At 40.4% G+C, this 12,716-nt stretch overlaps 1 protein-coding gene across 4 annotated transcripts in view; it reads right to left on the bottom strand.

Annotated features, from left to right (window-relative positions):
* Positions 1–12,716, bottom strand: part of wnt5b (wingless-type MMTV integration site family, member 5b) — a 98,872-nt gene that overhangs the window by 68,207 nt on the left and 17,949 nt on the right. The window lies entirely within an intron of this gene.

Raw genomic sequence — 12,716 nt, 5'->3', positions numbered from 1 at the left:
TAGAATAAAAAATAGCTTCCAACCTCTTTTGGGTCCTGATGTCTTTTAAACTACAGTTTGCATTAAAGGTAAATTTCCAGATGTTTGAGTTTTAAGCAGCTCAATCAGATAATTTGAAACAGGGCAAAACTTTGAAAACAGATTTTGTGAAGGCGATTTGTTCATTTTTCTGTGTATGAGCATAGAAGTGCCTCTGCACCAGTACATAAAGCAGTTACAACATGTGTGACAGGCTGTAGGTTAATATATGGTATCTAATACATTTTATTTTTAGCAGGATGCCAGCAAGTCACCAGCACTAAGGAGAAAAAGTATTTTAGACATTTAGAGAATCGTCCATTTATCTAAATCTAAATTTATCATTCATCTAAACTTTGTTATTTATTATTCCAGCAATCTCACTTGAGACTCTTAAGACTTATGTGGTGTCCATCTAAAATAATTGTGTATAAAGTAATTCAACATGGCTCCACTTACAATAGCTACAGTGAAAACATGCGGCTCACAGATTGTCGATTCAACAAATCAATCAAATGACTTCATATACAATATCAGCAAGAAGAATCCAGACGTTCATACTCTTTGTTATATTGGTATTTTCACCTCAGGATCTGAATACTTATGCTACGACTGTTAAATTCAAAGCCTATTTTCCGAGGAAAGTTTTCAAAGGGAACCACTTTTCAGGGGGTTTTTTTCTTACAAAAGCAGGATAAAATGTGGCAAATGTAACATAACACTTGCCTGTACGAAACAGCCTGCCAGTGAAAAAAATCTGGAGTGATCCTTTAAAGGGGAACTCCGGGGCATTTGAAGCGTGTTTCCATTGCTAGAGGTTGTCAAATAGTGATAGTAGGACACAGAGAGGTGCGTATCTGCGCTCCCTGTGTGGAGATCGCTCTGTCCGCACAGCATGTCATGCGAGGCTAATACGTGGTGGCTAAGGGGCAAGCGCTAACCCTTCCACGTAAAACAACAACTTGCACACTGCAGAAACGTCACACCACTTTATAACCCATCCGACAATAAAGTCACAAGCCTTACCATCAAAACCATATGCATGGTTCTCACATTACTGGCATGGGGACGTTACAAAACAACTTTATAAACAGCATGTAACTCACCGGCTGGTTGTAGGCTCGCGCATGTGAAAGCCCAAAAGAGTCGATGGAGAATAATCCCATATACAAAACAATTATATTCTCTAGAAAAACTGTGTTCAAGTATTTAAAACATTACAACAATACATGCCCAGTAATATTCTTGTAATGTTTTAAATACTTGAACACAGTTTTTCTAGAGAATATAATTGTTTTGTATATGGGATTATTCTCCATCGACTCTTTTGGGCTTTCACATGCGCGAGCCTACAACCAGCCGGTGAGTTACATGCTGTTTATAAAGTTGTTTTGTAACGTCCCCATGCCAGTAATGTGAGAACCATGCATATGGTTTTGATGGTAAGGCTTGTGACTTTATTGTCGGATTGGTTATAAAGTGGTGTGACGTTTCTGCAGTGTGCAAGTTGTTGTTTTACGTGGAAGGGTTAGCGCTTGCCCCTTAGCCACCACGTATTAGCCTCGCATGACATGCTGTGCGGACAGAGCGATCTCCACACAGGGAGCGCAGATACGCACCTCTCTGTGTCCTACTATCATTATTTGACAACCTCTAGCAATGGAAACACGCTTCAAATGCCCCGGAGTTCCCCTTTAAAAATCCGCACTAAGGAAATGTTTCCATATACTGTTGAAGCTAATAAAATATCCAGGCTACAGTCACCACAGGGTAGCGGTACAAGCTACACTGTTAGTGGTTGTAATTCAATGATAAGAGAGCGTTAAAAAAAAAGTACTGCGGTGGACATCCACAAGAGGAAAATGGAGACAGCTCCATTTCAGGAATTACTTTAATCTTTGAGAACATGTGGGATATGATAAACAGCTACTGAGTCGCATGATTTCAGTTTTTGTCAGACATGACTGGTAAAGTCAAGTCAAATCTGCAAATAAGTCAAAAAACACCTGAAGTGCATACATTTTTTAACATATCAGTGTAAGTTTTTTTTAAATTATTATTATTATCATACCATTCACCATTTTCTCATTGAAATCCTCTAAATGCGGATAATAAATGGCTATGGAAACCTCTGGAAATTGTTCATTTTGCTTGGTTATTCATTGCACAATTGAAACTCTTTGGACATAGTGGTTTTTTAAGAAAATTTGCTAAATTGTCTATAAATGTCATTTAAATTCAGGAGGTGACGTTATTTTCGTATTCAGAAGGGTGCACAAGGTTGTTTTGCGAACAGAAGCTAAACTTTGAATGTTCCCGTTCACCCTTCTAAACATCATTTCATGCCAGTAGCAGCTTACATGTCAATCAATATGCAAATAAGAGGCTTGGTCTTCCTCCCGTAATCCTAATCAGTACCCTTTCTGACCCCATGGCTTTCTTGTAACTTCTCCTCCCTCTCACTCATGCTGTCACCATCACTTCTATCCAGTCTTGTTCCATTTTGGCATTTTAGCTGTTGCTCAGCTTATCTCCTCTTTGCATCCTGTTTCCTCTTGTCGCCCCCATCTCTCCCTCTTTCCCTCCACCATCATTCCTTTCTGACCTCCCTTTTTCCTCCACTCTCCGTCATGTTTTCCTCCAACACACACATGCGCAAAAAACACACACACGCACATGCACATATACAAAAACACACACACACACACACACACACCCACACACACACACACACACACACACACACACACACACACACACACACACACACACACACACACAGTGTAGCAGCAGTCATTCTACTTATAGCCTTGCCATAAATCAAGCTGTCATTCTCCGTCATGCTTGCTGGATCTCACTGGGGCTCATGGTTGACACACACACACACACACACACGCACGCACACACACGCACACACACGCACACACACGCACACACAAAGCAAGCGATAGCAATTTGAGCCCACACATACACAAACTCAAACACAGGCGCAGACACACATAAGTATAAAACAGATAACACGTTCCCAAATATACTTTAATACATATGTACAGTTGTGTACAAGTGTTTAAAACGTATTGACAAAACACTTTTCACTGTCCTATAGTCATGCAGTAGATGGTGTAAACTTAAATGTTTTGGGTTAATACAGAGGGAGGTTGACTCGTGAAGAGAAACACACACGACAGCTGAAACAATGTCCCCTGGCCCTCAAAGGGTCCAACTTGATCTATCCACCTCCTCTTGTCGACATTTTCCCTCTCTTACTGTTCATCTATCACCCTGGTTTACCCCTTGCAGTGAAATGTGTATACAAATGTTTTTATTGGCAATTTCCTCCTTCAACCCAGTCACTAGAGTAAAATATTACTCAGCATGTTTCTCATGTTTTCTATTAATATTTCTTCCAAGCAATTCAGCAGCAATGCATAACCATGAGCTCGGTCAGGGTGTGGCTAAGATGTGAAGCATTGATTCTTCATTGTTCCATTCCAATAAATGGCTATTGTGTTTTCACTGTGTTTTACCTTGGACCAGTTTTGCCAACTTGGTACATATCTGTTTCCAGCTTTTTTTTCAAACCCACAAACCAATTATTATTTTTTTCCTCAGATAAGCAAGTAGTGACAAATCCAGCAGCCTCTAGGACAAGCCAGAGCTATTTCATAGAAAACAAAGTTGCCAATATTGGTCTGCGAGTACATATAGTTGTCTACTATGCGTGAGTCATGTGGTTTAATGAGAGAAAAGCCGGCTGGCTACCACAGAGTTGAGGAAGTGGAGCTGTCACATAGAGAAAATTACTTTAGGTCTTACTATGTTTGGTTGGGTTTAAGCAATAGAATTGTTTAGGTTATGACACCAAAAAATGTCTTTAGGTCAGAGGATTGCCTGAATGGTATTGGAATCCAATTCCAAAGGTCAGAAATTGGCGGATATATGACACAGTGTCAATGTGTCAGCATTTTGGAACAACCAGTGCTGAGTGTGGTTCTTTTATTTCTGATGCCTAGGTAGGGGGGTTATGGGGTGTGTGGACAAAAAGACGGGAAACATTTTAGTTTTTGATAAAAACAACAACTGTGACATTTGGGTATACATGTATCATAATAATACGGCGTATTTCGTGGTTTCTAGAAAATTGAAATGGGAGCATTTTTACTATCGATTAAGCAGAATTTGATTTTTCTTTTTCCTGGTTTGTGCAATTCCCAGCAAATGGTCAAGATTGTAGAAGAAATGAGGTTCCAACACTTCCGTTGAGCTACGTGATGACAAACTGACTTTTCAATATTAAACCGAAGTGTTTAAGTTGCCCACACCCAACAATACAACAGAACCCTATTTACTGGCATCGCTGAAGGGTTCTTTCTAAACTAAATCGTCAACCCAGACCCAGATTTTTGCATAATCATACTCTTCCTGGAAAAATAATTTTTATTCAATGTAATTCAAGCAAATGTTTGATCTTATTCCACTAATTCTAATCCACCCACATGTTCTATAAAGAGCGTTGGAGGTAAGATTGATTTCCCTAAATTTGCCTTCTTTTTCAGGCACTCTTTATTCCCCCTCTTTCTCTACACCGACTAACATCTCCTCTGGTCTTTCTCCTACTCTTCTCCAAGTCGACCATGACCAATGCCAGAGCCTTAAAAAAGCCCCCCAGGATTTCATGGGGCGTTGTGTTTGATAGTGACCGCTGTATGTGAGAGAATGACAGCGCATCTAGCATGCAAGGTCATGTAATCCTGTGGCCTCCAGATACTGTTATTGACACACACATCGCGTTGAATGACCCGCTCTGCCCTTGCATTCACAAGATGTGAATAAACTCGCACACACACGGATGTCACAGTATAACCTACAATGCCTTCAGTGTTGTCAACAATGCAAGCAGTAAAATGGGTACACATGTTGTCGCATTTTGATGCTACAACAGAATTTTGCTACATTTATGCTTTGTGTCCAAGATGTTTTAGCATTTAAGGATCCCTAAAACTGCACTCTTAACCCGAACTAGTTGAGTTTACTAGAAAATCGCGTGGAAACCCGTTGCCTTATCCCGTTTAAGTTTTTACAAAACATGAAACTAAACCTTTTAAGTTGTATTGGCATAGATAACTTAGACATATTCAAGTTTACATTAGTAGTCTTTACTCAAAACCATTAGTTCACATAACTTCTCTTTTCTGAGGTCTAGCCAATCATTTTAGGTCAAATGCACATAAATATGTATAAAAGCAACACTTAACATCATTTGTTAATATAAGTAATGTATTGTCTTCTAATTTAATTAATGAATGATACTGTTTTGATTTAGAGATTGTATAAAATATTGTAGCAATGGTAGAGGTGGAGACAGGAAAAGTCTCAGTCCAGACTTTCTTGTGCAGCAAGCACATTTATCTTGACAGACAATTCACAGGAAAAATAGTGAATTACAATCACCTCACATATGTTCGAACAAGTGGCGGTAACTTTCTGTCTCACCACTTTCAGTTATGGTGCAGATTTAGTTAAAATGCAACACGAACAAAAACCTTGTACTACACCGTCACTGCGTACAGAACATAAACATAAACCCATACAAACTCTACCACAGCACTAAATACAGCACATAACGGGGAACAGAGAGCACCCATAATGCAATGCGGCAACACACCCACAGCACGCCACAATATATTGTTTAACAACAAAATTGTATGGGAAGGAAGAAATTAAAAAACACATTTAAATTGTTCAAGTTCTTTTATTTCAGAAAACACTGAAATTAACATATAAAAATTAACACAAATAATTCACTGCAGCAATAATGAATTAAGACTGGTGCAGTCTTAAGCTAACCTTTAGCAAACGTTTAGCAACCAGACCGATCTTAATAATTGCTTTACACGCTCTTCCGTCTACTTAGTGTAGTTAAAACTACTTTAAAACATCCACAGTTTATTTTTAAATACACAATTCAGTTTTCTCCAAAAATCGAGCAGGTCACGCTCTCACACAGGACAGGTCTTGACTCTCAGTCGAACTTCAAATAGGCTCCGCCCCTCCCTCACAGAACGTAACTTTATATGTAATCTCTGCCTAACATGATCATTGCAGTGTATATTTTCAAATTTCTAATCCAAAGAACTAATTTGATTTAGTAATTACATAGATTTTTACAAAACATAATAGAATAAGTAATGAACACTAAAACGTTTAATTGAAAACAAAATCCGGGTTTACAGTGTGGAATGTAAAATGGCAAAAAACAAAACAAACGGGGAACATTAATCTTGGCGTTTCTGAGACAGAAGACACAGGATGTGTGAATTTGATGGAGAAAGAAAATAGGGGAAACTACACAGATCCATTTGGCCACCGGATTTTCTGGTCAGGTAAAGTACCCACATCTAATCAATTATGTATGACTTTAAGCCAAAACAGAATTTAAAAGGATTCAATGTTTATTTTATTATCAACAGACCACAAGGAGTTTGACACCTTTTTGAAATACGCAAGCCCTTTCCTGAAAAGAAAAGACAGTATAGATGGGAGCATATGTTGCTCTAAAACCTGTAAATACCTTTAAAGATTGATAGGGTCTTTCCAGAAGTGGAAGTTGCCATTTGGTTTCTTCTTTGCATGACAGAGTTTTAACCTCCATTTGTGGAGGTGATTTATAAACTGTGCACACGTGTGTTTTTAATGCAGTGCTGCCTGAGGACCCGAAGAACCATGAACATCCAAATTCGCTAATTCTTTAATTCTCGGCCGTGTCTTCAGATTCTCTGAATCTTTTGATGATATCTTGTACTGTGGGTGATGGAATGCTCAAAGTCCTCACAACTGTTATCTAAGGAACATTATTCTACAAATTCCACAATTTGTAGACAGTGCTTTGCAGATTACTGAGCCTCTGCTCACATTTACTTCTGAGAGACTCTGCATCCCTAAGGTGCCGTTTTTATATCCAATCAGGATACTGATCTGTTGCCAGTTCAATTAAATAGTCACAACATGTTCCTTCAGCTGTTCTTTTTACCACTTACTTTTCCCAGTCTTTTCTTTCCCCTGTTCTCAATTTTAAGGGAGATGTGCTGCGGCCATCAAATTTAAAATAGTAAAATATTTTCCATTTTCTATTGTGAATAAAGGGTTAATACACAAGATTAACAAATCATTGCATTCTGTTTTTATTTACATTTAATAAAATTACTTTTTTGGAGTTGGGGTTGTTGCACAATTTCTACAACTTTTCCCCTCCTGTTTTGATTGAGATTTTACTACTACAACAAGTTTCCTATTGACATCACAATAAAATCATTATAGTGAATGGTTTTGATCATGATGCTTGTGTTGTGAAGATCTAATATTGTGACGGGTCCATCTGGCATTACACTGTAGGCCACTCGACTGTCTCACAGACTGTAAATGATGGATGAAGCCATCCTCTGTTGGACGTGAAGCAGACTTCTATGGACTGTTCACAGCACTGCCTGTTAAAATAGAAAATCCTAAGTGCTTGAAAAGAAAGCAACCGGATTCTTTCAAGAAGCAAGACAAATCAATTCGAGCACTTAAGGTAACCATGACTGAAAGTCCTCATGTTTGCAAAGTGAAAAAACCCCAAAAGAAAATAAACAGTTTGGACAAAGAAATGACAAATAAAACTCATCTTGGTGTGCATATCGGACAGAAAAAATGAGAGAGATCTTCGGGAATTTGTTTCAGTTAACTTCATTGTGATAATTTGTTCATTTCAGTGAGTTATGGACATGTGGACAGTCATGTGAGTAACAACTTTTTATTATATTTAGCTGAGATATTTCCATCCACCCAAAGGCCTTAAAAAGGTTTTTGTGTCTTCCATTTGACAACATTTTCTGATACTCTTGGATTTGTGTTTTTCATGGAATTTAAATTCTAAAAGAAAAATACTGACTAATGCCAGCCTAACCCTTTAAATGTGTTGCATACTAAATGTATACACAGGCACAAATGCACAGATATAGATTTCCAAGGTCACATTTCAATATGTATCTTATACAAATCCTCCACTTTTTCCTCTCTGCGCTCCACTGCTCTCCTCTTCCTCCTTCTCTGCATTCTTTTCTCCTCCCCTCTCCATCTCTTGCCACTGTCTTTCACACAAACCACACTCGCAACGAACGCACGCACACACACTGTCACGCTCTCCAGAGACATGTCCGTTGCTCTGACCTCTCTCTCGGGGGAGAGCTGGCTGTCTGCCCGGCTCTGTCTTTTTCTTTCTGCCTCACACATTCTCCTTTTGCTCTGTATCCTTCTTCCTCTTATTCTATCTGTATCTCTCCATCTATTGATCTATCCATTCTTCTAATCTCCTTTTGCACCCCCTCTTTTCTATTGCATGTCTCCCCTGATCTTGCATCTTCTTATCTCTTCATCCTGTTTCAACACAATTCCCCCCACTTCTCTTCCCTTTTTTTAAAAGAAAATCTCTTTTCTTCCCCATCTATTCCTCCTATGTTTCATTAGTGTTTATTTCTAAGCTTCCAGGTTGCTGGTGTGGCTGCAGGGTGCTGCCTGGGGCTTCTTGCCCAGCTCATGCTGCCTCTCTGGGCACAGTGCCCACAGAGGGTTGGGCAGGGCTGAAGATGAGCTGGAGGGGTGTTTGTGTGCTAGTGTGTTTGTCTATATCCAATGATGGGGAAAGGCTATGGGTGGGGGTGAAGAAAGAGGTGAAGGAGGGGAAGAGACTGAAAGAAAAGGAGCAGATTTGTTGACAGACACCGGGAGTGGGGAGGGGGGGGGGGGGGGGGGGGGGACACGATGGAGTGGGAGGAATGGATTTTTGATGAGTCATACTTTGCTGTTACTGTGGCTACAACAGCGCTTTAAAAAAAATAATAAATTACAGCAAACTAATATGTTCATTTCAGGATCAGTAGAGTTCATTACATCTCACATTTGAGATAAACATATGAATGTAAGCTCAGATCCAATATCAGAAGACTCAGAAAATTGGTAGATGAAGCAAATCTAGGCACATATGATAAAACTAACCTGATCTTTAAACTTGCAAAACTGCAGTAAGAAGGATGAATCATGGGATGGATTATGGACTTATTCACACAGATTTTACTTTAATATCTACACCACTGTAAATCCTTGAATGATTTATGCATTGCTTAAAGTGGCAATTTCTCTCCTTGCATTGCCAGGTGGTTGTAGTCCTGCCTCAAAAACCCATTTCATATCCATTTTTTTTCCACAGAGCCAAAGCACTTCCAACAAAACATGACAAGGAACAGTCAAAACTAGAACATTTGTACAAACAAGTAACCTCTGTAGTTGGCTTGGTACTGTGGTAGAAGGTGGAGCTGAGGAACAGTTAAAGAGAATTAGTCAATTTATTAAGCTAACCCTAAACTCAATCAGCTTGTGGCCTCCAGAGCTGATTAAATTCAACACAGTGAATCCACCACAGAGCCCTCGGACCCGTACTGTAACTGACCACTTAGTGTGTTAGACCTTTATTTTGAAACAACTTGGGACGCACACATGCGCAGTGGAGGGTGCCAACATGCCGGCCTCCTAGAAATGAATATTGGCGTTTTATTCATGCGGTTGAGCACAACGCACACAGGGATCAGCGCGCACACACTTTGTGGCGTTGAAATTCCATGATGGACTACTGATGACAGCTTATAGTATGGACTGCTTATCGTATCGTATGGACTGCTCATCGTATGGACTGCTTATCGTATGGATTTGTATGGACTGCTAGTTTTGCACCCTTGGAAAGTGGAGCGAGGTATGCTTTGTTTTCATGTTTTTATTGATGTTGTAAAATGCTGAATGTAGATAGCGTTATGAGGAAGGTGTAACTGTGTCAATTTGTGACTTTTTATCGGACTATTGCGTGTAACTTGTTGGATGCCTAATGTGAATGTGATGAATTATGTTTTGTATACGGATTTAAGATTTCAGGATAGTTATTGTGTGTTTTTGAGAACCATATTGTTTGTGTGTGTTAAATTTTAGTTTCACGGTGCTGAAGGAGCTACAATAAAGAAACAGAATGCACCCGTTTCGAGACTCCAACCGCGTTTCATTCCGAGGGCTGCTACAGTGAAACTCGATACTACAGTGGGCTCGAGTCAACCACCGCGCTCCGCCAGGACCATTCACCGAGACCGGGACGTGCGAATCTCCATTCATGGTCTACAGATAAGTCCACGACCAGAGACATTTGTCAGATTCCGTGCTAGGCTTAGGACTATATGAGTGAAATACAGTAACGTTTTGAAAGCTGGAAAACTTCTGAAAGGAAAATATTCGTTGGAGTTGTGTGCTTACCAGTTTTGTTGGGTAATTCTCGAAACATGAGAACTGTCTTAATTTTTAAAGAATCAGGAAAATGTGTGAATGCATGATTGTATTTTTGTGGGTTTAAAGAAAAAATGCATCAGCAAGTTATTAAGTGAAGGCTTTGTGTCTGCTATTGTGATTGATTATGTGCTTGTTTTGGCGCACCTGTGAATACAACTTATTTTAAATTAATGTCCACGAAGGTTAAAACTGACTGAAATCAGAGTTGAGCACATACCTACACTACTTACCTGCTAAATTCACACTCGCACTCACATTCACACTCAGTCGACCAATATGTCAATCAAAGATGCAGAGACGTTGGAGGTCCCTAGAGAATCAGATAAAACATGTTTGCCTCGACCCAGCTCCCGGGAGCAGAAGTCAACAGAGAAAGGACAAGCGTCACATGAAGAGGCCACAAAGAAAAAGGAGAAAGCATCCAACGCTACAACTAAGGAAACAGAGACGTTGGAGATCCCTAAGGAAGCAGAAAAAACATGTTTGCCTCGGTCTAGTTCTTGGGAGCTGAAGTTAACACAGAAAGGACAAGCCTTACGTGAAGAAACCGCAAAGAAAAATGAGAAAGCATTCAATGCTGCTTATGAAGTGTGGCGAAAGACTGCTAAGGACATAAGAACACAGTTAAAGTCGTGGTGCTCGTATGAAGAACTGGAGTCACACACAGCCAACATTGTATTCGTATATAAGGTAGTTGCTGAACGTTATCAGGCTATGCAGAGAAACCAGAATACACCTCCGGTCATTGTAAAACGAATGGACGCATGTGGATCTATAACATCAGACATCCGAGAACTTAGCACGAAACGACTTGAGAGCATACATGCTTTTAATGACGTTCTTGAAAAGGAAAGAGTGAGACAGATATTAAGTAAACAGGATTGTGGATCAGTTTTTGGTGAAACAAACACGGAAACTGTGGTCTCTGAATTGCCTAAGGAGTCGGATATGAACTCTATCGCCTGTTCAGTGGTGTCTAGCAAACGTGCCGAGGCTGAAGCAGAGCTTGCTGTCAAATCCGAGCAGGCAAATGCCATACAAGAGGTCCATGCTCAACAGACAAAGCTTGAGGAACTGGAGCAGGAGTGGAAAGCTAAGGAGGCTGAAATGAAATTAAAAATAAATAAAGAAAAAAAAATCAAGCTTCAACAGCTACGGGCTGACGGTGATGTGAAGGTAGCAGCAGCACATGTGAAAGCCTACAATGATTGTGAGAGCCTAATTCGAGGTAGTGAACAACTTCACATCTCAGAGGACTACCAAAAACTTTCAAAACCTCCTTGAATGTACAAGCCAAATCATTCCAGCCACATTTTGCACCACAAAGAACATTAGCAAACCAGGCAGAGGTCAATTTAGCACGAGAAATTGCCAGCTCATTCACTCTAAGTCGTCTACCTATACCGGAACCTGCAGTATTCACCGGTGACCCCCTGAAGTTCATTGATTGGCATTTATCCTTCCACGCCCTAATCGATCAGAGGCCACTTCCTGTCGCGGAGAAAATGCTCTATTTGAAGAGTTACCTTGCAGGAGAAGCACGCAAGGCTGTGGAAGGATTCTTTTATCGAAAAGCAGAGGACGCCTATCAGGGCGCTTGGGCAGTGCTTCAAGATCGTTATGGAAGTCCATTCATTGTTCAAAAGGCTTTCAGAGACAAGCTCGTAAGGTGGCCAAAGATTGCCGCAAATGACCCAATGTCACTTAGAGAATTTGCTGATTATCTCAAGGGATGTGTGAGGAGAACCACAGACTTCTAAAGAAACTTCCTGATTGGCTGGTTCGCAGGTGGAGTCGCACGGTTGTAGAAGAACTGGACAAGGATGGAAATTATCCAAGCTTTGCACGCTTTGCGGATTTCATGGCAAAGGAAGCACGAATAGCATGTAACCCCATTGTGTCACCATTCTTGTTGAACACTAAAACAACGGATGAGTGGATGCCGCAGCGAGCCAAATCCCTAAACACAGTCACCCAAGCGAAAGACTCCTCCATGGAGACAGAACCGTCAAAAACATGGCCACCATGTCTATGTTGCCAGGATGCAGCCCACGGTATTGCTAGATGTCCAACCTTTACTGTAAAATCCATGGATGATAAAAGAGCATTCATTTATGAACATCAACTCTGTTTTGGCTGCTTAAGAAAGGGACACATTACTAAAGACTGTAAAAGGCGCCATATTTGCAGCACGTGCGGCCGACATCACCCTACATGTCTGCACGTAGACAGGCAAGTAACCCCAAACGAAACTATGCCAACTGACCCTGGGGCCATAGGGGAGCGTACAACGGAGGAAACTCAACAATTCACATACCCTAACGCGGCACGCTTCA

The sequence above is a fragment of the Odontesthes bonariensis genome, chromosome 8 (genome assembly GCF_027942865.1).
Source record: "Odontesthes bonariensis isolate fOdoBon6 chromosome 8, fOdoBon6.hap1, whole genome shotgun sequence".
In the NCBI taxonomy this organism is placed as follows: domain Eukaryota; kingdom Metazoa; phylum Chordata; class Actinopteri; order Atheriniformes; family Atherinopsidae; genus Odontesthes; species Odontesthes bonariensis.
The sequence above is the reverse complement of the archived record's forward strand: the minus strand, read 5'-3'. Positions and strand labels throughout refer to the sequence as shown.